At 44.6% G+C, this 24,046-nt stretch overlaps 1 protein-coding gene across 8 annotated transcripts in view; it reads right to left on the bottom strand.

Moving 5' to 3' along the window:
- The window catches only part of KIF26B (kinesin family member 26B), a 636,506-nt gene that overhangs the window by 460,979 nt on the left and 151,481 nt on the right, over positions 1-24,046 (bottom strand). For 4 of the 8 annotated variants that reach the window (XM_078357170.1, XM_035280615.3, XM_035280617.3 and 1 more), the window contains one exon: positions 1-24,046. This exon is cut by the window's left edge; it is cut by the window's right edge. The exons of the other annotated variants lie outside the window; for them this stretch is intronic. The gene's annotated coding sequence lies outside the window, so the exon portion shown is untranslated. 8 annotated transcript variants of the gene reach the window in all.

Here is a 24,046-nt window from a genome sequence, read left to right on the forward strand (position 1 = left end):
AAAAATACAAAAAATTAGCCGGGCGTGGTAGCGCATGCCTATAATCCCAGCTACTAGGGAGGCTGAGGCAGGAGAATCGCTTGAACTCAGGAGATGGAGGTTGCGGTGATCCGAGATCGTGCCATTGCCCTCCAGCCTGGGCGACAGAGCAAGACTCCATCTCAACAACAACAACAACAAAAAATTAACAATGTGCTTTTCGTTTGTTTTTTAAAGAGATGAAAAGGGGGGTCTTGCTATGTTGCCTCACTGGTCTTTCATTCCTGTGCTCAAGTGATCCTTCTGCTTCAGTCTCCCAAGTAGCTGGGGCCACAGGCACACACCATTTATCTGACAAAAAAAGTGACCAAACTTTTAGGCAGACTAAGAAAAAAGGAGAAAAGATCCAAATAAATAAAATCAGAAATAAAAGAGGGGACATTACAACTGATGCCACAGAATAAAAAGAATATTAACAAAAGACCACTGTGAACAAGTATATACCAATAAATCAGGTAACCTAGAAGAAATGGATCCATTCCTAAAGATACACAAACTACCAAGACTGAAACATGATGAAAGACCACTGTGAACAAGTATATACCAATAAATCAGGTAACCTAGAAGAAATGGATCCATTCCTAAAGATACACAAACTACCAAGACTGAAACATGATGAAAGACCACTGTGAACAAGTATATACCAATAAATCAGGTAACCTAGAAGAAATGGATCCCTTCCTAGAGATACGCAAACTACCAAGACTGAAACATGATGAAATAGGAAAGCTGGACAGATCTATAACTAGCAATGGGACTGAATCAGTAACCAAGACTCTCCCAGAAAGAAGAATCTAGGACAAGATGGTTTCACTGGAGAACGCTATCATCAAATGTTTAAAGAAGAATCAGTGCCCATCCTTCTCAAACTCTCCTTAACAAATGAAGAGGAGGGAATACCTCAAAACTTGTTTTCTTGAGACTAGCATTATACTAGTAATGAAGTCAAAGACACAACAAGAAAAGAAAACTACATACCGGCCAATATCCCTGATGAAGACAGACGCACAAACTCTCAACAAAATACAGAAACTAGAATCCGAAAGTACATTAAAAGGATAATAAATCATGACCAAGTAGGATGTTTCCCAGAGATGCAAAGATGGTTCAATATACAAAAGTCAGTCCACGTGGTACACCACATTAACAGAATGAAAGATAAAAATAGTATGATCATCTCAAAATACGTAAAAAAAAAAAAGCATTTGACTGAACTGAACACTTTTTCATTATAAAAACATGCAAGAAACCAGGAAAAAAAGAAATTGGCCTCAACATAATAAAGTCCATATATGAAATGTCAACATCCTATGTACATGGAATACAAGACTTAATACTGTTAAAATGTCCATACTACCCAAAGTGAGTCATAGGTTTAATGAAATTCCTATCAAATTCCCAATGGTATTTTTGGAAGAATAGAAAAAACAGTCCCAAAATTCATATGGAACCACAAAGCACCCTGAACAGCCAAAACAATCTGAAGAAAACAGAACAAAGCTACAATTTTCACATTTTCTGAACTCAAAACATCTTACAAAGCTACTGTAATCAAAACAATATGATACTGGCATAAAGACAGACATATAGACCAGAGGAGCAGAATAGAGAGATCAGAAGTAACCTACATATATAAAGAGAAATGATCTTCAACAAGGGTGCCAAGACTACACAATGGGGAAAGGATTATCTTAAAAAATGGTGCTAGGAAAACTAAATATCCACATGCAAAAGAATAGCACTGGATCCCTTACCTTACACATACACAAACCTCAACTCAAAATGGATTAAAGGACTTAAATATAGACCTGCCTCAGCCTCCCGAGTAGCTGGGACAACAGGTGTGCACCACCACACCCAGCTTTGTCTTTTTAATAGAGATGGGGTTTCACCATGTTGGCCAGGCTGGTCTCCATCTCTTGACCTTGTGATCCGCCCGCCTCAGCCTCCCAAAGCCTGGGATTACAGGCTTGAGCCACCACGCCCGGCCATATTATTCAGCCTTAAAAAAAAAGAGAGAGAGGAAATCCTGTCTATAATACAAATGAAACTTGAGGACGTTATACTAAGTGAAATGAGCCAGCCACAGAATACAAACACTGTGTGATTCTATTTCCATGAGGTACCTAAAGTAGTCAGAATCAAAGCAGCCGAAAGCAGAATGGTGGTAGCTGTGGAAAGCAGAATGGTAGCAGCCGTGGAAAGCAGAATGGTGGTAGCCGTGGAAAGCAGAATGGTGGTAGCCGTGGAAAGCAGAATGGTGGCAGCCGTGGAAAGCAGAATGGTGGCAGCCATGGAGCGGGGAGGAGGAGCTGCTGTTCGCTGGGAGAAGCATTTTGGTTGCAGAAGATGAAACATTTCTATGTTTCATAGAATTAGCAATACTGTATTGTACACTTCAAAATTAGTTGAAAGGGTAGATTTTATTGTTGTTGTTGTTGTTTTAAAAAAAAGACCTTTATTCCAAATAAGGTCACATTCTGAGACTCCAGGTGGACCCATGTTTTTTGGTGGGCCCCATTCAACCCACTACACACGTACACACAGCTGTGGCTCGCCCGTACAGATACACAGAGTAGGTGTCCGCTAGGACCAAGCACCCCAGTCTGCTCATAACGGCCCCAGTTTTAGCACTGAAAGTTCCGTGTCCCAAGCAGACCAGGATGCACCTTAATGTCGGCTCAGAAAGAAGATTTAGATTTATGATACAGTATTAACAAAAGAGAAATCAAAATATGTTATCAGGGATGACTGGAGGATTGGAGGAGACAGCTAGACAGAAGGCTCAGACCGGTTCAAATGTCAGCTCTAAGCCGCCGGGCTCTGATTCCTGTGTGCTGACTTGATGTCTGAACTTAAACGTTACAGCAATCCGAACAGCGCGCTCTGGAAATCGGGCTTCTTAGGTTGCGGCTCGCTTCCCTCACACTGGCCTGAAATTCCAATCTTTTTTCTTAATTGTCATTATTATTGTTATTTCGAGCCAGGGTCCTGCTGTCATCCAGCTGAGAGTGCAGTGGTGCCATCGTGGCTCACTGCAGCCTCAACTTCCTGTGCTCAAGTGACCCTCTGCCTCCATCTCCCAAGTGCTGGCATCACAGGCATGAGGCCTGTGCCTGGCTCCTGAAACTGTCTTTATTGCCACTCCTTAAGGATGTTCCTAGATGAGGACAAGCTTCTAAATCTGTGTTGAGCAATAAAAAGCTTGAATATAAGAAAGGTCCCAAAATACCCAGACAACCAGCATCAGGCCCCAAGTCTCCCGAATTCATTCTTTAAATCTCCCTAAAAATATCTCCTGCAACTCAGAAATATCTCTCACCCCAAAACATCTAAGGAGACAAATTACGTATCCTCACGCAAAAGCCTCAATTTAAGAGTCCTTGGAGTTTGTAACTCACTTGGAATTCTTGCCTCTTTATCACTTTTCTCCCGTGTGTGTGCGTGTGTGTGGTGGGTGTGTATATGTGGTGTGTGTGTATGTGTGGTGTGTGGGGGTGTGTGTGTGTGGTATGTGTGATGTGTGTGTGTGGTGTGTGTGTTGGTGTGTGGTATGTGTGTGGTGTATGTATTTGTGGTGTTGTGTGGTGTGTGTATGTGGTGTGTGTGTATGTGTGGTGTGTGTGTGGTGTGTGTGGTGTGTATTCTGGTATGTGGTGTGTGGTGTATTTGTTGAGTTGTGTGGTGTGTGTGTGGTGTGTCTGTGTGTGGTGCGTGTGTGCATTTAGTGAGGTTTACCATGTGCCATGAATTTTCAGTCACTAAACACGACATTCTCTCACTGTACAGATAAGGGAACTGAGAAAGTCACAGGCTCAAGGGCACGCAATTAGCAAATGGTGAAACATGGATTCAAATCCTGGACTGACTCCAAAGCTTATTCTCTTTCCACCAGCATCAGTTCCTCAGAGTGGAGTGGCAGAACTGTGTGCCTATTACTTGGCAATAGAGGTGAGAATAAATTGCTTTCCAAAGTTGTTGTGCCAACGTATAGTTCTGCCAGCTGTGTCTGAGAATGTCCACTGATCAACATCCCTTGTCAGCACTTGATATTATCAGATTCATATTTTCACCAATCTGGTTGGTATCAAATGTTATATCATTATGGCTTTAATTTCGGGTTCCTAAATTCCGATGAATCAGTACCGTTTCATAGGTTTAGTGTCTATTCCTATTTTCTCTAAAATGCCTGTTCAAGTCCTTTGCCCATTTTCTTTTGAGTATCTTTTTTTCTTATTTATTTTTAATAGTTCTTTATATACTGTGAATACAAATCTTTTTTCAATTATATATATTCAAATAACTTCTCTAAGTTTGTGGGTCTCTTTTACTTTATGGTGACTTTTGATAAATTGATATTCTTTGTTTAATACAGTCAAATTTAGCTATCCAGGAAAACTGGCTAGCCATGTGGAGAAAGCAGAAACTGGACCCCTTCCTGACACCTTACACTAAAATTAACTCCAGATGGTTTAAAGACTTAAACATAAGACCTAACACCATAAAAACCCTATTAGAAAATCTAGGCAAAACCATTCAGGCTATAGGAGTAGGCAAGGACTTCATGAACAAAACACCAAAAGCATTGGCAACAAAAGCCAAAATAGACAAATGGGACCTAATGAAACTCCACAGCTTCTGCACGGCAAAAGAAACAGTCACTAGAGTGAATCGGCAACCAACAGAATGGGAAAAAATTTTTGCAGTTTACCCATCTGACAAAGGGCTGATATCCAGAATTTACAAAGAATTCAAACAGATTTACAAGAAAAAAACAAGCCCATTCAAAAGTGGGCAAAGGATATGAATAGACACTTTACTAAAGAAGACATACATGAGGCCAACAAACATATGAAAAAATGCTCATCATCACTGGCCATTAGAGAAATGCAAATCAAAACCACATTGAGATACCATCTCACGCCAGTTAGAATGGCGATCATTAAAAAATCTGGAGACAACAGATGCTGGAGAGGATGTGGAGAAATAGGAACAATTTTACACTGTTGGTGGGAGTGTAAATTAGTTCAACCATTGTGGAAGACAGTGTGGCGATTCCTCAAGGACCTAGAAATAGAAATTCCATTTGACCCAGCAATCCCATTACTGGGTATATATCCAAAGGATTATCAATTGTTCTACTATAAGGACACATGCACATGAATGTTCATTGCAGCACAGTTTACAATAGCAAAGACCTGGAACCAACCCAAATGCCCATCGATGATAGACTGGACAGGGAAAATGTGGCACATATACACCATGGAATATTATGCAGCCATCAAAAATGATGAGTTCGTGTCCTTTGTAGGGACATGGATGAACCTGGAGAACATCATTCTCAGCAAACTGACACAAGAACAGAAAATGAAATACCGCATGTTCTCACTCATAGGTGGGTGTTGAACAATGAGAACACATGGACACAGGGAAGGGAGTACTACACACTGGGGTCTATTGGGGGGAATAGGGGAGGGACAGTGGGGGGTGGGGAGTTGGGGAGAGATAGCATGGGGAGAAATGCCAGATACAGGTGAAGGGGAGGAAGGCAGCAAATCACACTGCCACGTGTGTACCTATGCAACAGTCTTGCATGTTCTTCACATGTACCTCAAAACCTAAAATGCAATTTTTAAAAAATTGCAAAAAAAAAAAAATTTAGCTACCCTTAATTCATGCTTTATGCTCTTTGCTTATGCTTTAAAAAGCCATTCTTGGGCTGGGTGGGGTGGCTCATGCCTGTAATCCCAGTACTTTAGGAGACTAAGGCAGGCAGATGACTTGAGCTCAGGAGTTCAAAACCAGCTTAAGCAACATGGCAAAACACCATCTCTACAAAAAATACAAAAGCAATTAGCCAGGTGTGGTGGTGTGCGCCTGTAGTCCCAGCTAGTCTCAGTCCTGGCTAAGGTGGGAGGATCACTTGGGAGGAGCACTTGAGCCTGGGAGGTCAAGGTTACAGTTAGCCCTGATCATGCCACTCCACTTGAGCTTGGGTGACAGAGTGAGACCCGTCTTAAAAACTAGTCGTTCTCCACACCAGGCATAGAAATACCTTCCTATCTTCTTTCCTATACCGTTCAGAATTTGCTTTTCGCATTTACGCCCTTGGTCTACTAATTAATTTTTGGCTTATGGGATACATGAGGACCTTTATTGAAACCTCTTGAAAACATGATTTTTAAGTCGTCTCAGCACTATTTATTGAATAATCCTTCCTTTTCCCACTTGTCCACATGTTTATCTGGCATAACAAAGTTTCCTTACATAGAGGTCTATTTCTAGCTCCCTGCTTGTTGCATTGGTCTGTTTTTCCCGGTGTTAACACCACGGTGTCATAACTATTTATTGCTTCATAATAAGTCTCTCTGTATTTCTCAACTTTCAAATAAATTCGAGAATAAGCATATCAAATCCCTCTCCCCCAAAAATCCAGACGTAACTGTGGTGGGAATTGCACTGAATCTTTACACCACTTCGTGGAGAACTGACATTTTACAACATTGAGTCATCTTAACAAATATGGTAGGAGGGTAACTGTGGTGGGAATTGCACTGAATGTTTACATCACCTTGTGGAGAACTGACATTTTACAATGTTGAGTCACCCATCATAAACATGGTAGGATGCTTGCTCTCCATTTATTTAGAATGTTTTTTTGAGATAGAGTCATCTTTTTGAGAGATAGAGTCTCGCTCTAGTCACCCAAGCTAGAGTGCAATGGCGTGATCTCAGCTCACTGCAACCTCCACCTCCGGGTTCAACAATTCTCCTGCCTCAGCCTCCAGAGTAGCTGGGATTACAGGCACGCACCACCACGCCCTGCTAATTTTTCTATTTTTAGTAGAGACAGAGTTTCGCCATGTTGGCCAGGCTAGTATCAACCTAGTCCGTGATCCGCCCATCTCAGCCTCCTGAAGTGCTGGGGTTACAGGTGAGAGCCACCGCGCCCGGCTTATTTACAATTCTTAATGTCTTTTTAAATTTTTATAAATCTTTCCATAGGAGTTTTTGCACATCTTTTGTTAGATTTATTCCTGGGTACTTTTCTATTTTCAAACTGTTGGTGATATAGATAAATACAATCTGATTTTTGATAGGGGTTTTGTATTCAAAAACTTTAACAACCCTCTTGTTAAATTAATAATTTATTTGTATGTGGGGGGAAAATGGTATCTATGAATAGCAACGGGATTTTTTTTAAAAATGGTTTTGTTTTTCATGTTTGTGAGTACACAGTGGTGAATATATTTATGGGGTCCATGAGGTGTTTAGATACAGGCATGCAACGTGAAATAAGCACATCACGGAGTACAGGGTATCCATCCCCTCAAGCATTCATCCCTTGAGTTATGAGCAGCCCAGACCCACTCTTTGAGTTAGTTCAAAGTGTGCACTTATGCTATCATTGACTATAGTTGTCCTGCTGTGTTATGAAATAGTAGGTCCTATTGATTCCTTCCATCTTCCACCTTCCCGCAGCCCCCACTGCCCTTCCCCGCCTCTCGTAACCACCCTTCTATTCTCTATGTCTGTGAGTTCAGTTATTTTGATTCTGCCTAAATGAGTGAGAACATGCAATGTTTGTCTTTCTGTGCCTGGCTTATTTCACTGAGCATAATGAGCTCTAGTTCCTTCCACCTTGTGGCAAATGACTGGATGGCATTCTTCTTTGTGGCTGAAGAGTATTTCCTTGAATGTAAGTACCCCATTTTCTTTACCCATTTCTGTGTTGATGAACCCTGCTTCCAGATCTTAGCACAGGAGTGCAGACGTCTCTTCCACAGACGTTTCTTCTGGGTATATGCCCAACAGTGGGATTCCTGGATCACACGGTAGCTCTATTTTTAGTTTTTTGAGGAATCTACAAATTGTTCTCCATAGTGATTGTATTAATTTACATTCTCACCCACAGTGTACAAGGTTCAATGGGACTTTTTTTTTTTTTTTTTGAAATGGCGTCTCACTCTGTCAGGCCCAGGCTGGAGCGCAGTGGCGCGATCTCGGCTCATTGCAACCTCTGCCTCCTGGGTTCGAGAAATCCTCCTGCCTCAGCCTCCCAAGGAGCTGGGACTACAGGCGCGCGCCACCACGCCCAGCCAGTTTGTGTATTTTTAGTAGAGACGGGGTTTCACCATGTTGGCCAGGATGGAATTAGGGCTTTTTTAAAAAATCTAGAACAGGCTGGGCGCGGTGGCTCACGCCTGTAATCCCAGCACTTTGGGAGGCTGAGGCAGGTGGATCATGAAGTCAAGAGATCGAGACCATCCTGGTCAACATGGTGAAACCCCGTCTCTACTAAAAATACAAAAAATTAGCTGGGCATGGTGGTGTGTGCCTGTAATCCCAGCTACTCGGGAGGCTGAGGCAGGAGAATTGCCTGAACCCAGGAGACGGAGGTTGCAGTGAGCTGAGGTCGCGCCATTGCACTCCAGCCTGGGTAACAACAGCGAAACTCCGTCTCAAAAAAAAAAAAAAAAAATCTAGAACAAGTTGGCATGACACTGAGACCAAAAGGTTCCATTTTCTTTGAATAACAATTAAAGAGGGTTAACAGTGAAGAGGTCACAATAAACTCCAGTTCTCTGTTTGCCCAAAAAAGAAAACAAAGATGCCGTCATGTGAGGAAGAACGATGTCTGTTTAACCACAAACCCATCTACGAGAGACACGATAAAGACAATACTCAGCATTAGGGAACGTTCACTCTATGCAGCCGTGTTTTACATACATTGTCACATTTAGGATGTTGCTGAAGACGGAAGAAAGGGGAAAAAATGCAAGAGACTAAGTATCTTTTTAAAATGTCATTTATCTTAAAAATGTCTTTTTAAAGAGCTTAGAATTCTTTGGTGATAGACACCGTAATATACACGCCAGGCACTGCTGTTTTGTAACAGAAGTCTATCATGGAGCACATTTTAAAGACGGAAACAACACACCCTTGTGTCTAGCCGGGTTTCGGTCAGACTCCGCTTTGCATATGTTTGCATTTAGAGAAATAAGTCTGCCTTAACAATCCTTTAATCAATGGCATAATAACTTAGAAGCTGCCATCTGTGAGCTGAACCATCTCAACACTGGAAAAGACTGCTGAGGGTCCTGAGGGAGAAGGCTCAGTGTGAGAAAGCTAAGCAGACACACGCAGACTGGGACCGCAAGACGACAGAAGAACCTGTCAGCTCCTCCATTCAGCCAACCAGCGATCTCGCATCTTGATGTCTGTTAACTAACGGTGCTTCTCTTCTTGTCAAAATAAATTTTTTGGGAATCACCCACTCTAGTGAAATGACGGATGCTTGACTCTAGGAAGAGAGTCCTCCACAATGCTTACCTTTTCTGGGGAAATGGGTCTGGTAAATCCCGGGTCTCCAAAGGCGTCTAGTCTATAAGCTCCTAGATCAATTAACCCGAGTCCTGAGGGCAGGATGCAAATGAAGTCAACAGCAGGCGCTGCCTTTCATCTCTCCCTAGTGCCCTCCCGGCACACACTAAGCATTCAGTCAGTGTTTATGAGATGTACCTGCGTAGCTCCCGGAAAACCACGATGGATGCCTGCGAACTGCTCACTAGAACGTGTCACCCCATCAATCGTGCTAACATGATGACTACCAGGTAAGGAGGGAGGCACTGAAACGCCGAGAACCCAAACCTAGAGCTCGATACAGTGTCTATGAACGGGGCGTGACTTCAGATGCAAGCCCCCTGCCTTCCCTTCAGAGTGGAATGAGCAACCAGATGTAAACCCCTGGATAAAGAAACACTAAGGTTCAGAGAAGTTAACAGCTTGGAAGAAGGAGCACAGGCAGAGGACGTCGGCAATCCACCCTTCACGAGCTGAGATCATGCCATTGCACTCCAGCCTAGGCAACAACAGTGAAATTCTATCCCCCCCCCAAAAAGAAAAAACTGTATGCAAAGCAAAATTACAGGTAATCAAAATGAGCAGCCCCTGGACTTTTCCTCTGCCAGCCAGACAGTCGCCTTGACACTCACTGTCTCCCGTGTCCCATACAATGATTCCTGTGCATTTCGTGTATATATCACATGAGAAAAACAGGCTCTCCAAAGACAAGCAGGAGGACATGTCCAATCTGTCTGTCAGCACGGAAATCCAAGGTAACAATGCGCTCCCCCTGGTGCGTGTCATGCCCTGGCACAGGCGGGATATTTGAAAACTGTTGACGACACTTATCAGTGACCAAAATGGCATGAGGCAACCTGCTGCAGAGAGAAATAAATCTCATGTTGGATCCAGAGGTCATTGGTAGCTCCCAGATTTTGGACTTTTGCATGTGAAATGGTTGAGCCAGCCATGGTGGCTCACATCTGTAATCCCAGCACTTTGAGAGGCTAAGGTGGGTAGATTGCTTAAGCCCAGGAGTCTGAGACCAGACTGGACATATAGTAAAACACTATCTCTACAAAAAATACAAAAGTTAGCCAGGCATAGTGGCGCATGCCTGTAGTCCCAGCTACTAGGAAGGCTGAGGTGGGAGGATCACTGGAGCCCAGGAGGCGGAAGTTGCAGTAAGCTATGATCACACCATTGCATGCTAGCCTGGCCTCACGGCTAGACCCCATTACAAAAAGAGAGAGAGACACAGAAAGAGACAGACAGACAGACAGAGAGAGGGAGAAAGAAAGAAAAGGAAAGAAAGAAGAGGAGGGAAGGCAGGAAGGAAGGAAGAAAGGCAGGCAGGCAGGCAAGGGTGGACATCTGTGACTGTATCTGTTAGCCAGTTATCAGTAAGCCTCTACAGAGAGAAAGAGAGAGAGGAGAGAGAGAGAGGGAGAAAAAGAAAGAAAGAGAAAAGAAAGTAAAGTAAAGAAAGCAAGCAGGCAAGCAGGCAAGCGTTGACACTGTGACCACATCTGTTGGCCAATCAGTCATCAATAAGCATCTATGGAGAGCTATGTTCAGAGTCCTAGGCTAAAAGACAAGAAGGGTATCGAATTAATAACTAAATAACAGACACACTGCGGCTGAAGTCCTAGAATGTAATGACGTGTGTCTGCAGTCGGGAGCTTGGTTCTATCTGTGTAGGTCGAGCACCCACCCCATCCAGGCCCAGTACAAGGAATGCCAATACAATTAAGACCCAGGTGCCAGCATGACGTTTACAGTTGGCAGAAGGCAACAGATGTGTGAGAACTTCCCTCTTCCTGCCAGTCAAAGGAAGGAAATTCCACCAGGTGGTGTGAGGACTGAGCGCGAACCCGTACACATGCCTCCAAAGCTGATAACCCTGTAGGCCTCACTGAAATGCAGGTATTAGACATGCTCTGTTTATAACCTGTCAAAGTGTTCTTATTGCTTATTCCTTCCAGTTCCCTAGAGAGAGTCCAACAGACTCACTTCTCTCCTGATGGGAACCTGAATCCCGGACAAGGAAAGTGACCTGCCTTGGGCCTCATAGGAAGTTAGCGGCGAGGCTGGGATAAGGCTCCGAGCACCTGTGTGGGCGCTGGCCGCTCTCCACATCTCAGCTCCGCACTAGCCTCAGTCCCACTGTGCTCTTCGGCGACAGAAAGGCTCAAGAATGTTGCTTCCTTGCAGATTGACCAGCACCGTTTCCCGATCCTACTGGAGCCCATGGAAAATGAAGGGAGGGCAGCCAGACAGCACACAGGAGACTCCAGCTCCTCACCATCAACTCGGCCAGTGTCTGTTACCTCCTCTCCTGGCCTGGTTCATCAGGCTCTTCTCCACCCCCATCCCACCAAAAAAGCAGCCAGAGGTACATCCTTGCACCTCAGAAATAAACAGCATCCTCTCCCACTACACTGTACCTCAGTTGTGCCGGACTTCAAGAAAACGCAGTAGAGAAAAGCTCACCTCCCTTTTTTTTTGAGACAGGACCTCACGCTGTCACCGATGCTGGAGTGCAGTGATGCAATCAGAGCTCACTGCAGCCTTGACCTCCTGGGCCTAAGCAATCCTGCCGCCTCAGCCTCCCAAGAAGCTGGGCCTACAGATGCATGCCACCACATCTGGCTACATTTTTTTTTTTTTTCCAGAGACAGGGTTTCGCCATGTGGTGCAGGCTGATCTTGAACTCCTGAGTTCAAGTGATCTGCCCACCTTGACCTCCCAAAGTACTGGGATTGCAGGCACGGGACACCCTGCCTGGCCAAGCTCACCCTGTCCATTTATTATCATCAATATTCAAGATGCTTCTGAACCTCATAGGAGGTGGATGAGCAGGTTCTCAGGAGGTGAAGGTTGCTTTTAGTGACCAGGCACAACCAGGCCCAATACTCAATCTGCTGGGGTTTTTTTTTGTGTGTGTTTTTTTTTGAGACGGAGTTTCGCTCTTGTTACCCAGGCTGGAGTGCAATGGCGCTATCTCAGCTCACCGCAACCTCTGCCTCGTGGGTTCAGGCAATTCTCCTGTCTCAGCCTCCTGAGTAGCTGGGATTACAGGCACGTGCCACCATGCCCAGCTAATTTTTTGTATTTTTAGTAGAGACGGGGTTTCACCATGTTGACCAGAATGGTCTCGATCTCTTGACCTTGTGATCCACCCGCCCTCGGCCTCTCAAAGTGCTGGGATTACAGGCATGCACCACCATGCCCAGCTATTTTTTTGTATTTTTAGTAGAGACAGGGTTTCACCATGTTGACCAGGATGGTCTTGATCTCTTGACCTCGTGATCCACCCGCCTCGGCCTCCCAAAGTGCTGGGATTACAGGCATAAGCCACCGTGCCCGGCCATCAATCTGCTGTTTAGGCTCAGTGTGCTCACTTCCTTGGGCCTTATTCTCCCGAATCATGACAACTGATCTGATGAGGGTATTTGTGCTCATTGAACTGGCCCGCACCACCCTGCCTAGTCACATGTGCATTTCAGTGATGGAGCCTCAGCTCTCACCGCCCAGTGGGAAGGGATGTGGTGGAAGCCCACGGGGGCCAGGGAGGTAAGGCATCTGAGGCCATGATTACTCTTTCTCTCTTCCTCAATCCACACCACCTAGGTAGGCACTGTGGGGGTCTAAGCTCCAACAGGACAAGAACAGAAGAACTGAGAAGGGAGAGACTCTAAAAAATCACCCCTTCCAGGCCGGGGGCAGCGGCTCACACTTATAATCCCAGCACTTTGGGAGGCTCAGGTGGGTGGATCACCTGAGATTGGGAGTTTGAGACCAGCCTGACCAACATGGAGACACTCTGTCTCTACTAAAAATACAAAATTAGCTGGGCGTGGTGGTGCCTGTAATCCCAGCTACTTGGGAGGCTGAAGCAGGAGAATCACTTGAACTCAGAAGGCAAAGGCTGTGGTGAGCCGAGATTGCACCACTGCACTCCAGCCTGGGCAACAAGAATGAAACTCCATCTCAAAAACGGAAAAGAAATCATCCATTCCAATGCCACTTCTTTCAGTGATAGCTGAGTGCAGTCAGGACCCTGTGTAAATGCCCAAACCCACGCTAGGGGCACAGCTTGAGGTCTGAGCATCTCCCAACCCATGGAGCAGGCTCAGCAGCCGGGGGGCTGCAGCAGGACTCGGACCGGCACGCGGCTCTTGCATAAAACGAGGGCACCTGTGATCTGTACGCAGCCCTGTTTTCACTCTTCCTGCCGAAGGCCGACCCATGTGCCAGATGCTAAATGGGGCTCACGCAGGGGAAACCGGAGCAGAGACCGGTTAAGTAACCGGGCAGATGCACGGGGAGTAGCAGCCGTCACCTCTGCCTCTGCCTCGCAGTCGCCCCTCTCACCCCCACCCGTGGGTCCCGCGTGTTCCGCTCTCACGCCGCCCCTGTGCCGTGCTCCTGTAGCTGCCTTGCTCTTGTTGTCCTTGGCAAACCCCGATGTATTGTTACCCCAGGCCAGGGTCAGATGCTGCGAGAAGACACTTGGAATGAGACACACAAACTCCACGCAGAGCAGGTGGAATTTGGAAAGGGGCCAGTGGCTAATCACAGTAAGACAAACTTTCATTTTGGTCTCTGTTTCATGGATCCCACTTGTTTACCTGCTCATTTTTGCAGCTTAGCAAGGAATGAGCTTTGATCCTGCTCCAACACCAACACCACTGTCAGCCTACAGCATTCGGCAAAGGAAGCCTGGCGAGCAGGGCAAGGCAGGAAGGGGCTCCTGCGTCAGGTCGCGGGGACCCGGGCTCCTCCTTCACGCACTCCGGTACCTGAAGTTCACGTTTCACTGGGCCCTAGACCCCCAGTGTGGTTGTGTTTTCTGCGTCAGACCTGCCTCTCAGTGGGATGGAGGCCACTCCTGGGACGTCTGTCTTACAGCTCTGGAGGCCGGAGCTCATGTACAGTTAATGCCATCAACACCATAGGTGGTGATGAGGACGAGGAAACGACAATGAAAACGAGGCCACGACAAACTCAGGACCGTCTAGGACAGTAGCCACGTCAAGCTCCCTAGGACCCCCAGGCGGGGGGTGCTGCCAACTCACCAGCCGAGAATGTGTAAAGTTAGAGAAGCCTCTGACCAACGTTCTTTTTTTTTTCTTTAAGACAGAGTCTTATTCTGTTGCCCAGGCTGGCGTGCAGTGGCTCAGTCCCAGCTCAATGCGACTTCTGCCTCCTCAAGCGATTCTCCTCCCTCAGCCTCTTGAGTAGCTGGGATTACAGGCCTGCGCCACCACACCTGGCTACTTTTTGTACTTTTGGTAAAGATCGGGTTTCACCATGTTGGCTAGGCTGGTCTTGATCTGCTGGCCTCAAATGAGTCGCTCACCTCGGCCTCCCAAAGGGCCGGGATTACGGGTGTGAGCCACCATATCTGGCCTGACCGACATTCTTGATCACAAATATTTATCCCCATCCTCTGCCATCCAAGGAAGGGCCACTGTGGGGTTTCTGGACAGCAGAGGGCTTTGGTGGGAAGCCGATTTCTCACATCCAACCTTCCTCCAAGCTGATGAGGAGCAAAATTTTTCATACAATGGGTCCCAATTAGGAACAAGGATTTAGGGACAGTGGAGAAAAGGTGCTCCAGTCTCTTCCTACTAATTGAGAAGTGAGATGAGGTGACATTTCAGATGGCCACCCATGTATTCCCTGGGTCCAGGAGATGTAATTGTCACTCCCATGTCAACAAAAGGAGTCAAACTCTGTAAAATATTTGAAGAGATTTCTTCGGAGCCAAATATGAGTGACTGTGGCCTGAAATGCGGCCCCAGGAGATCCTGGGGACACAGGCCTGAAGCGGTTGGGCTATCACTTGGTCTTACACATTTCAGGGAAACACAAGACATCAGTCAACACGTGCAAGACGTACACCGGTTTGATCCGGAAAGGCAGGGCAACTCAGTGTTGCTGAAGGGTTCTCGGTCATAGGCGGGTTCAGACATTTTCTGATTGGCAATTGGTTGAATTTATCTAAAGACCTGGCATCAATAGAAGGGACTGTCTGTGTTAAGAGAAGGAGTGACGGAAACCATCTTATTATGCAGATGAAGCCTCCAGGTAGCAGCTTGGGAGAGAATAGATGGTAAACGTTTCTACGCAGACTTCAAAAGGTACCAGAGTCTCAGTTCATTCTCTCCTGGATCAGGAAAAAGGCCTGGAAAGGGAAAGGGAATCCTCTACAGAACGCGGATTTTCCACAGTAGAGACAGCTTTGCAGGGCCATTTCAAAATGTGTCAAAGAAATATATTTGGAGGCAAAATACTTGCATTTCTTTCAGGGCCTGCTATCTGTCAAGTTGGTATCTCATTGCTACAGAGTCTGCTTTGTCAGTAAGTCTCTATTTTAGTGCTAATGCTGGTCAGCTGTGCCTGAATTCCAACGGGAGGGGGCTGTCCTAAGGGTGTCCCACTGTGACTCATTCCCACCCTGGCCGGAATTAGCATCTCAGGTTTGCTTTAGAATGCCTTCCCTGAGAGGAGGGGTGCATTCAGTTGGATAGGGAGCTCAGAATGTTCCTGTTGGTTTATACCCACCTGGGTCTCACAAAGAGTCGACCGACTCCAACCGAGTCCTATAATGGCGGGAAAGGCTGAAAAGCACTGGCCAGGGCCAAGGACAAGGAACCTCAGCACTGCAGCCCTCCAGGGCTAACCTGAGCCCCAGCTTCCTCATCTGGACAATGGGGACTCAGGATGGCAAAGGTCCTGTCTAAATCTAGCATTCGACATCTGCCTCTAGGTGTCCTGGGACAACGTGGACATCAGCTTCTTGTCTGCAGCTAGTACGTGTCATGGACCCAGGTTACACACAGTCAAATCAGGATACTGTGTCAAATCGCAGAATGTTCGCAAGATTCCTGGTCTGCAGCGGTGGTGACCTGGGAGCCCAAATTTTGTCACACATTCCCTGGCCATTTAAAGAGAAGGATCTTAGATTTTACAGACAAGAAATCTAAGACCTTAAGAGGTCAAAGAGCTTGCTGAAAGTCACACAACTGAGGAGGGCATACCCACGTCCCCATCCTCCCCAGCACAAGGCAGGCAGGAAGGAGGGAGGGCGAGCAACGGAACACCACAGGCAGAAACCAGTAAAACGGAAGGAAAACTTCCTTACAGTGACTTTAAGTGACTCACTTAATCTCTTTATGCTTCCCCATTTCTGCTTCTCAAGGAAATATTTCAGCTACTTACTAACATTAAGTACCAGGAAGAAATGGGTTATGTGAAACCAAAGCACCAGCCACTCTGTGGGCAAAAGAATAAAAGTAATACATGAATGGCACCGTCCTGTTAAAGGGAAAAAAGGAATTTCCATGTCCCCAGATTTTTTAAATGGGTTTATGTGAGATTTTGCATCTATAGTATGCTTCTGCCTTCAAGAGTTTGTTTTAACTCTCAGAACGGGAATGTCTCAAGGACAAACTGCTTTTTGTAAGACCTGGCAGCACTGCCGTCTGCATCTCCCTTGACGGAGCCACTGGGTCAGCTCCTGTGTGGGCATGGGTTGCAAAGGGCTGGTAACTGCACCAAGCACAACCATGCAGAGGGCGTGATGTACAAAGTGCTTCTGAGAACACCAGGGAGGGCCCTCTAAAAAGGAGAACTCACGATCTGACCATGTTCCGATTTCACGCAGCTCCAATCAGGAACCTCAACATCAATTCTCAGAGACGTCGCCTCCAAAGGCCCCCAGCTGCAGTGAAGCTGGACACTTAACTGGTTTGGGGTAGAGCATGTCTTAGCCCATCTTGTGCTATGACAGAATGCCTTGGACTGGATAATTTATAAAGAGCAGAAACTTATTTCTTCACAGTTCCGGAGACTAGGAGATCCAAGATCAAGGTGCCAACATCTGGTAAGGACTTTCCTGCTGTGTCCTAACATGCTAAAGGGCAGCACCTGAGCAGGAGAGAGCCAAAGAAGAAGGCTTGCCTCACCCGTTTATCCGGAACCCATTCCCAAGAAAATGGCCTTAATTCATTCATGAGGGGGACTCCTCATGACCTAATCACCTCTTAACCGTCCCACCTCTTACACTATTATTGAGGATGAAGTTGCCAACATATGAACTTTCAAACCATAGTAGAGGGAGTGTTTTCAGACTTTAAGGTAAAAATAGGGTTTTCTTTTGTTAAGAAAATGGAATTGCTATGTCATAAGCCATACTCCTAAAAGGTCTACAATTCCAAACCCGTAACAGGCATAGCAAAAGCCCACAGTAGGGCAGCTGCCTCCACAGCTCCCAGTGTACAGCACCCTTGAAATGCACTGGCAGCAAAGGACATGAATAACACCATCCTGTTAAAGGGAAAAAAGGAATTTCCATGCCCTGTGTGGGGCATCAGAACAGCTACACAAAAACTGACACGTTATGTCATGGCATGTGACTGAGATCAATAAAAGGGGAAAACATATTTCCTCCCCAGGTCACTCTTTCCCCAGAACTAAGAACTTGCATTCTTACATGCACTTCTAGAAATCTCTACAAATGTCTCTCAACAGAAACTGCTCAGACCCAAACATCTGAGCTCATCAGTTCAGGCAGGACGCCTTTCAAAAATAAATCATCACTCAGAGAGAATGTGTTATTTTTCCTTTAGCAGAAAGGAAAGCCCTCCTCCCCGACCCCCTTTGTTAATTTTCATAGAATGGCCTTTACCCTCACCCCGTGAAACAGGGAAACTCCAACTTTTTGCTCTGGAAAGCTACAACGCCTGAGTAGTTCCGGGTACACTGGCCGGCAGAAGTCACTCTGTGTCCACCCTCTGCCTAGCACTGCTAATTATGCCACCCTATCCAAGGTACATATGCAACCTGATGACATTCTAGAAATAAAGTTCATAGGAAAAAAAAAACTGCTAGAGGCCGGGCATGGTGGCTCACACCTGTAATCCCAGCACTTTGGAAGGCAGAGAAAGGCAGATCACGAGGTCAGGAGATTGAAACCATCCTGGGCAACATGGTGAAACCCCGTCTCTACTAAAAACACAAAAAATTAGCTGGGCGTGGTGATGCATGCCTGTAATTCCAGCTACTCGGGAGGCTGAGGCAGGAGAATCGCTTGAGCCTGGGAGTCAGAGGTTGCAGAGAGCCAAGATCGTGCCATTGCACTCCAGCCTGGTGACTGAGTGAGACTCCATCTCAAAGAAAAGGAAGGAAAACCACTGCTAAGTAAGTGCTTTAAAGGACATCTCAGTAAATATTGCATGATGCAGAAAAGGCCCATAATGTTCAAGGAAAAAAGCAAGACTTAAAAGTCTCTATATAGTAAAATCGGAAAACTCTTTTATTCTGCATAATTTATAAAGAGAAAAACTGAAAAGTCCTATTACCATTTTTAAAAATTAACTTAGTAGTTAAAAATTGACACATGAATCACCCCCATGTCCAAATGCCTTTAGAGGCAAATCCTACCAAACTGTATCAATCCAATCTTATGTAAACTCTTCAGAGAGCAGAAAAAGAGGAAACATACCCCAACTTACATTGCCGAAGCTAATGTAACTCTGAGACCAAACTAGATAAAGAGAGTACATGAAAAGAAATTATAAGCCACATTCACTGCTTGCCAACACAGATGTGATACTTCCAAATGAAATGTCAGCAAGTCGAATCCAGCAATATATTTTTAAATAATAATAATGACTGAAGCATCTTTGATGCAAATAATATAAGAATCATTTAACATTTGAAAAATCTCTTAATGTAACTCCTACATCAACATATTAAGAAAAAAATTATCACCTCAATGGATGTAGAGAAAACATTTCATAAAATTCAATTCTGATTCATGAAATTTAAAAAACACTAGCCAACTGGGACAAAAACGCCCTGACCTTGATAAAGGATATGTACCCACATCATCCCGCAAACATCATCCTTGATGGCTAAATGACAGAAGCAGTCTCTTACAAAACCTAGAACTGACAAAGATTCCCACCATCATTACTTCTATTCAACATGGTACTAGAGACCCTAGCTAGAAGAGCATGACAAGAAAAATCAGTAAGAGGAATTAGAATTGAAAAGAAAGAGACAGAAAGTCATAATTGCAGATAATATGATAATCTACATGGAATTAGATTGTCAAGAGGATCCACAAGGTATTAGACTTAATAAAAGAGTTTGGTTTGTTATATATCTTATTAATAGTAAAAACCCATACAGGTCAACAGCAATCAATCAGAAAATATAAGTTTTAAAAAGAACAATCCATTTATAGGAACGAAAATAGCCCTAAAGTACCTAAAAAGAATTCCAACAAAATATGTTAATGCATTTATGGAGAATGTAAACATTTACCGAAAGGCAATAAAGAAAACCGAATGAAGAACTAGAATATGTTCATTTATGGGAAGACCAATTTTCTTTCCTTTCTTTTTTTTTTTTTTTGAGACAAGGTCTCACTCCCGTGGCCCAGTCTGGAGTGCAAAGGTACAATCTTGGCTCATTGTAGCCTCAAACTCCTGGGCTCAGGTGATTCTCTCACCTCAGCCTCCTGAGTAGCTGGGTCTACAGACTCACACCACCACACCCAGCCAATTTTTTGTATTTTTAGTAGTCATGGGTTTTAACTGTGTGGCCCAGATTGGTCTCAAACTCCTGGGCTCAAGTGAGCCGCCTACCTCAGGTGCTCAGGAGGCTGAGGCAGGAGAATCGCTTGAACCAGGAGGCGGAGGTTGTGGTGAGCCAAGATCACGCCACCGCACTCCAGCCTGAGCCACAGAGTGAGACTTCGTGTCAAAAAAAAAGAAAAGAAAAAATAAAGATGTAAATTATCCTTATATTAATCTAAAAATCCAGGCAATTCCAACCAAATATTAATATATATATTAATTTTAATATATATTAACCATATATGTATTTTTTGGGCAGAACTCGACAAGCTAGTCATAAGAGCCAAGAATAATAAGATAAGGCCGGGGACAATTTATGCTATTAGATATTAAGATTTATAAAGTGAGTCAAACGTTGTGGAATTTAGTTCAGAGACAGATAACACAAACAGGAGAACTTGGTATGCCAGAGGAAGCGCCGCACGTCAGCGAGGATTCGACAGACCTTCAATAAACAATGCAGAAACAACTGGCTACTTCTACGCTAAAAATAAAAACGGAGATTCATATCTTTTCCCAGTCACAAAAATAACCTCCAATCAGGCTACGGTCTTAAATACAAAAAGCAATGTGTTAAAATTATTAGAGAAAGATGTAAGGAGCTACGTTTATGAACGAGGTAGGCAAGGATTTTTTTGCATGATATTAAAGTTATAAAGCACTGCAGAAAAATAGGTATTACTGCTGGGCGAGCAAACGACAACATACACGCAGACTAGGGAAAGATATTTGAACTGAACATAACTGCAGAGAAAAGTTAAAATGAGAAAGTTAGGGGCCGGGCATGGTGGCTCACCCCTGAAACCCCAGCACTTTGGGAGGCTGAGAAGGGTGGATCATGAGGTCAGACATTCGAGACCAGCCTGACCAACATGGTGAAACTGCGTCTCTACTAAAAATACAAAAAAAAACAGCTGAGTGTGGTGGCACATGCCTGTAATCCCAGCTACTCTGGAGGCTGAGGCAGGAGAATCGCTTGAACCTGGGAGGTGGAGGTTGCAGTGAGCCAAGATGGCACCACTATACTCTAGCCTGGATGACAGAATGAGACTCTGTCTCAAAAATAAATAAATAAAATAAAATTGGAAAGTTAGAAGACCTGCCTTGCCTGCCAGGTTGACTCTTGGCTGGCATGTGAGAATTAGATTTCAGGAGGGTTCCCACCATTCCCAGAACTGGTAAGAGTGAATCGCTGTACCTAAACGATTTGTACAACTAGTGTGGTTTATGCTGAACACCTGCTTTCCTTCTGAGAATCTGGAATTTCAGTACAGGTGAGGCAGAGGCTGCCTACATGAGCAGCCCCCAAGAAACACCTTGGTCCCTAAGTCTCTAACGAGCTTTCCTGGTGGCAACACTTCACACCTGTTGTCATAATGTGGTGCTGGGGAAATGAAGTGCATCCTGTGTAACTGCAGAAGACTCTTGGAAGCTCGCACATGGTTGCCTCTGGACTCCACCCTCTGTACCTTTTCCCCTAGCTAATTTTGCTTTGTATCTTTTTACTGTAATAAATATTTGCTGTAGTAGGACTATAGGCTGAGCCTCTTGAGCCTCCTAGTGAGTCACTGAGCCTAGAAGTGGTCTTGGGAACCCCCGACACACTAACAAAAGATGTGCATTCAAACATCCTAAAATTCAATTACAATAATGGACATGAAAAAGACAAGTAATACAATGAGAAAAAAATAGGCAAAGAAAATGAATAGGCAATTCTTAAAAGGGAAAAATCCCGTGGTCAATAAAACTAAGAAAAGATGGCTGGGCGCAGTGACTCACGCCTGTAATCCCAGCACTTTGGGAGGCCAAGGCAGGTGGATCACCTGAGGTCAGGAGTTCAAGACCAGCCTGACCAACCAACATGGTAATACCCTGTGTCTACTAAAAGTACAAAATTAGCTGGGTGTGGTGGCGTATGCCTGTAATGCCAGCTACTCAGGAGGCTGAGGCAGGAGAAATACTTAAACCAGGGACGTGGAGGTTGTGGTGACCCGAGATTGCGCCATTGCACTCCAGCCTGGGCAACAAGAGCAAAACTCTGTCTCAAAAAAAAAAAAAAAAAACTATGAAAAGATGATCCATCTCAAAACAAAAAAATATCCTTTTATCCTCACCTGAGGATGGCAGGATTTTAGACTCTGAACACACAGAATGGTAGTGACATTTGTAGGGAATCCACTTTGGAGAACAAACTGGCCACCTCTAGATAAGCTGAAGACGACGTGTGCATCCTGCGAACCAGCGCACTACATCAGCGAGGCAGGCGTGAGGAGTTATTTGCACGAGTTCATTACCGCGCTGCTTGTAACAGTGCAACACTGGAGGCAACCTCAGTGTCCATCAACAGAACAGAAGCAAAGTAAACCGTGGCATACTCACTCACTAGAAAGTTATACAACAGTTCACATAAACCAAATGGGTAGATAAATCTTGAAACTGTCAAGTTCTCAATTGATACGTGGAGCATATTACCATAATGAGGAATTTTCAGACATGCAAAATATACAGTACTGTATTTTGCTATTACATAATACCATTATCTACAAAGATACGTAGGTACTCATAAAAGTTCATATGAGGCTAATTTCGGTTATCTCTAAGGAAAAAGAAAGTGCAGTGGGATGGAAAGAAGAAGCCTTGATGATAATGTTCCCCTTACATTAAAAAAAACACATCTGATGCCTGGCGCGGTGGCTCACACCTGTAATCCCAGCACTTTGGGAGGCTGAGGCGGACCACAAGGTCAAGAGATCGATATCATCCTGGCCAACATAGTAAAACTCTGTCTCTACTACAAATACAAAAATTAGCTAAGTGTGTCATGTAGTGGTTCGTGCCTGTAATCCCAGACACTCTGGAGGCTGAGGCAAGAGAATCGCTTGAACCCAGGAAGCAGAGGTTGCAGTGAGCCAAGAATGCACCACTTACACTCCAGCCTGGCGACAGAGCAAGACTCCACCTCAAAAACAAAACAAAACATACCTGAAGCAAATATGTCAACATACTAAATATGCAGAAAGCAACATGGGTCATGTGAAATTATTTCCTATAAATTTAAGTTTTTCAAATATGTTTCATTATTTTTAAAATTTGAAAGATAAGGATAATTTTTTAACACAGATATTAAGTGGGAAAACAGGATTTCTTCTGTCTCATGATATAACAGATTATTGATATTCTAGATAAGGTTGCCTTCAGATCAAATGTTATTATTCTAACTTGTCCTGTACAAACTCCAAAGCAAAGCAATCATTCCCAGATCAGTTCTGCACATTCAGTACCCAAAATAAATTGCACTAGCCAGGCACGGTGACTCACGCCTGTAATCCCAGCACTCTGGGAGGTCAACACAGGTGGATCACTGTAGCTCAGGAGTTCAAGACCAGCCTGGACATCATGGCGAAACCCTGTCTCTACTAAAAACACAAAAATGAGCCAGGCACGGTGGTGGGCACCTGAGGTCCCAGCTACTACAGAGGCTGAGGCAGGAAAATGGCTTGAACCCAGGAAGTAGAGGTTGCAGTGAGCCAAGATCGCACCACTGCACTCCAGCCTGAGCAATAAGACAAGACTCTGTCTCAAAAAAATTATATTAAATTATAATTATATATTATAGATAATAATGTAAATAAATTATATGTAATTTAATTATAATGATAATTTGCACAAACCAGGAAGCCAACATGTCATTGCTGTGAAGCAGGAATTCTGTTTGGCCATTAAAACTCCACCTGTGTTATAGACAAGCTGCCATATTCCCTCCTCTGACACTGCCTCCCCTGCCCCCTGCCTTACTCAGCTAAAGCGAAATCACTTTGTTCTTATTTCAAACCTCTCTTTAAAAGGTAATCTTCAGGAGTTTCTCCAGAGATATAAAATCTCCATGAAGGCTTCTTCAATAAACAAGACAATAGAACATATGAGTGTATTCATGTCCCAGTGACGGTTTCCACCTGGAGGTACAGACTGATTGACCCTTGATTTCCCTGATCTATCATTTAGTGTCT

This window comes from Callithrix jacchus, chromosome 19 (genome assembly GCF_049354715.1).
Source record: "Callithrix jacchus isolate 240 chromosome 19, calJac240_pri, whole genome shotgun sequence".
Classification (NCBI taxonomy): Eukaryota; Metazoa; Chordata; class Mammalia; order Primates; family Cebidae; genus Callithrix; species Callithrix jacchus.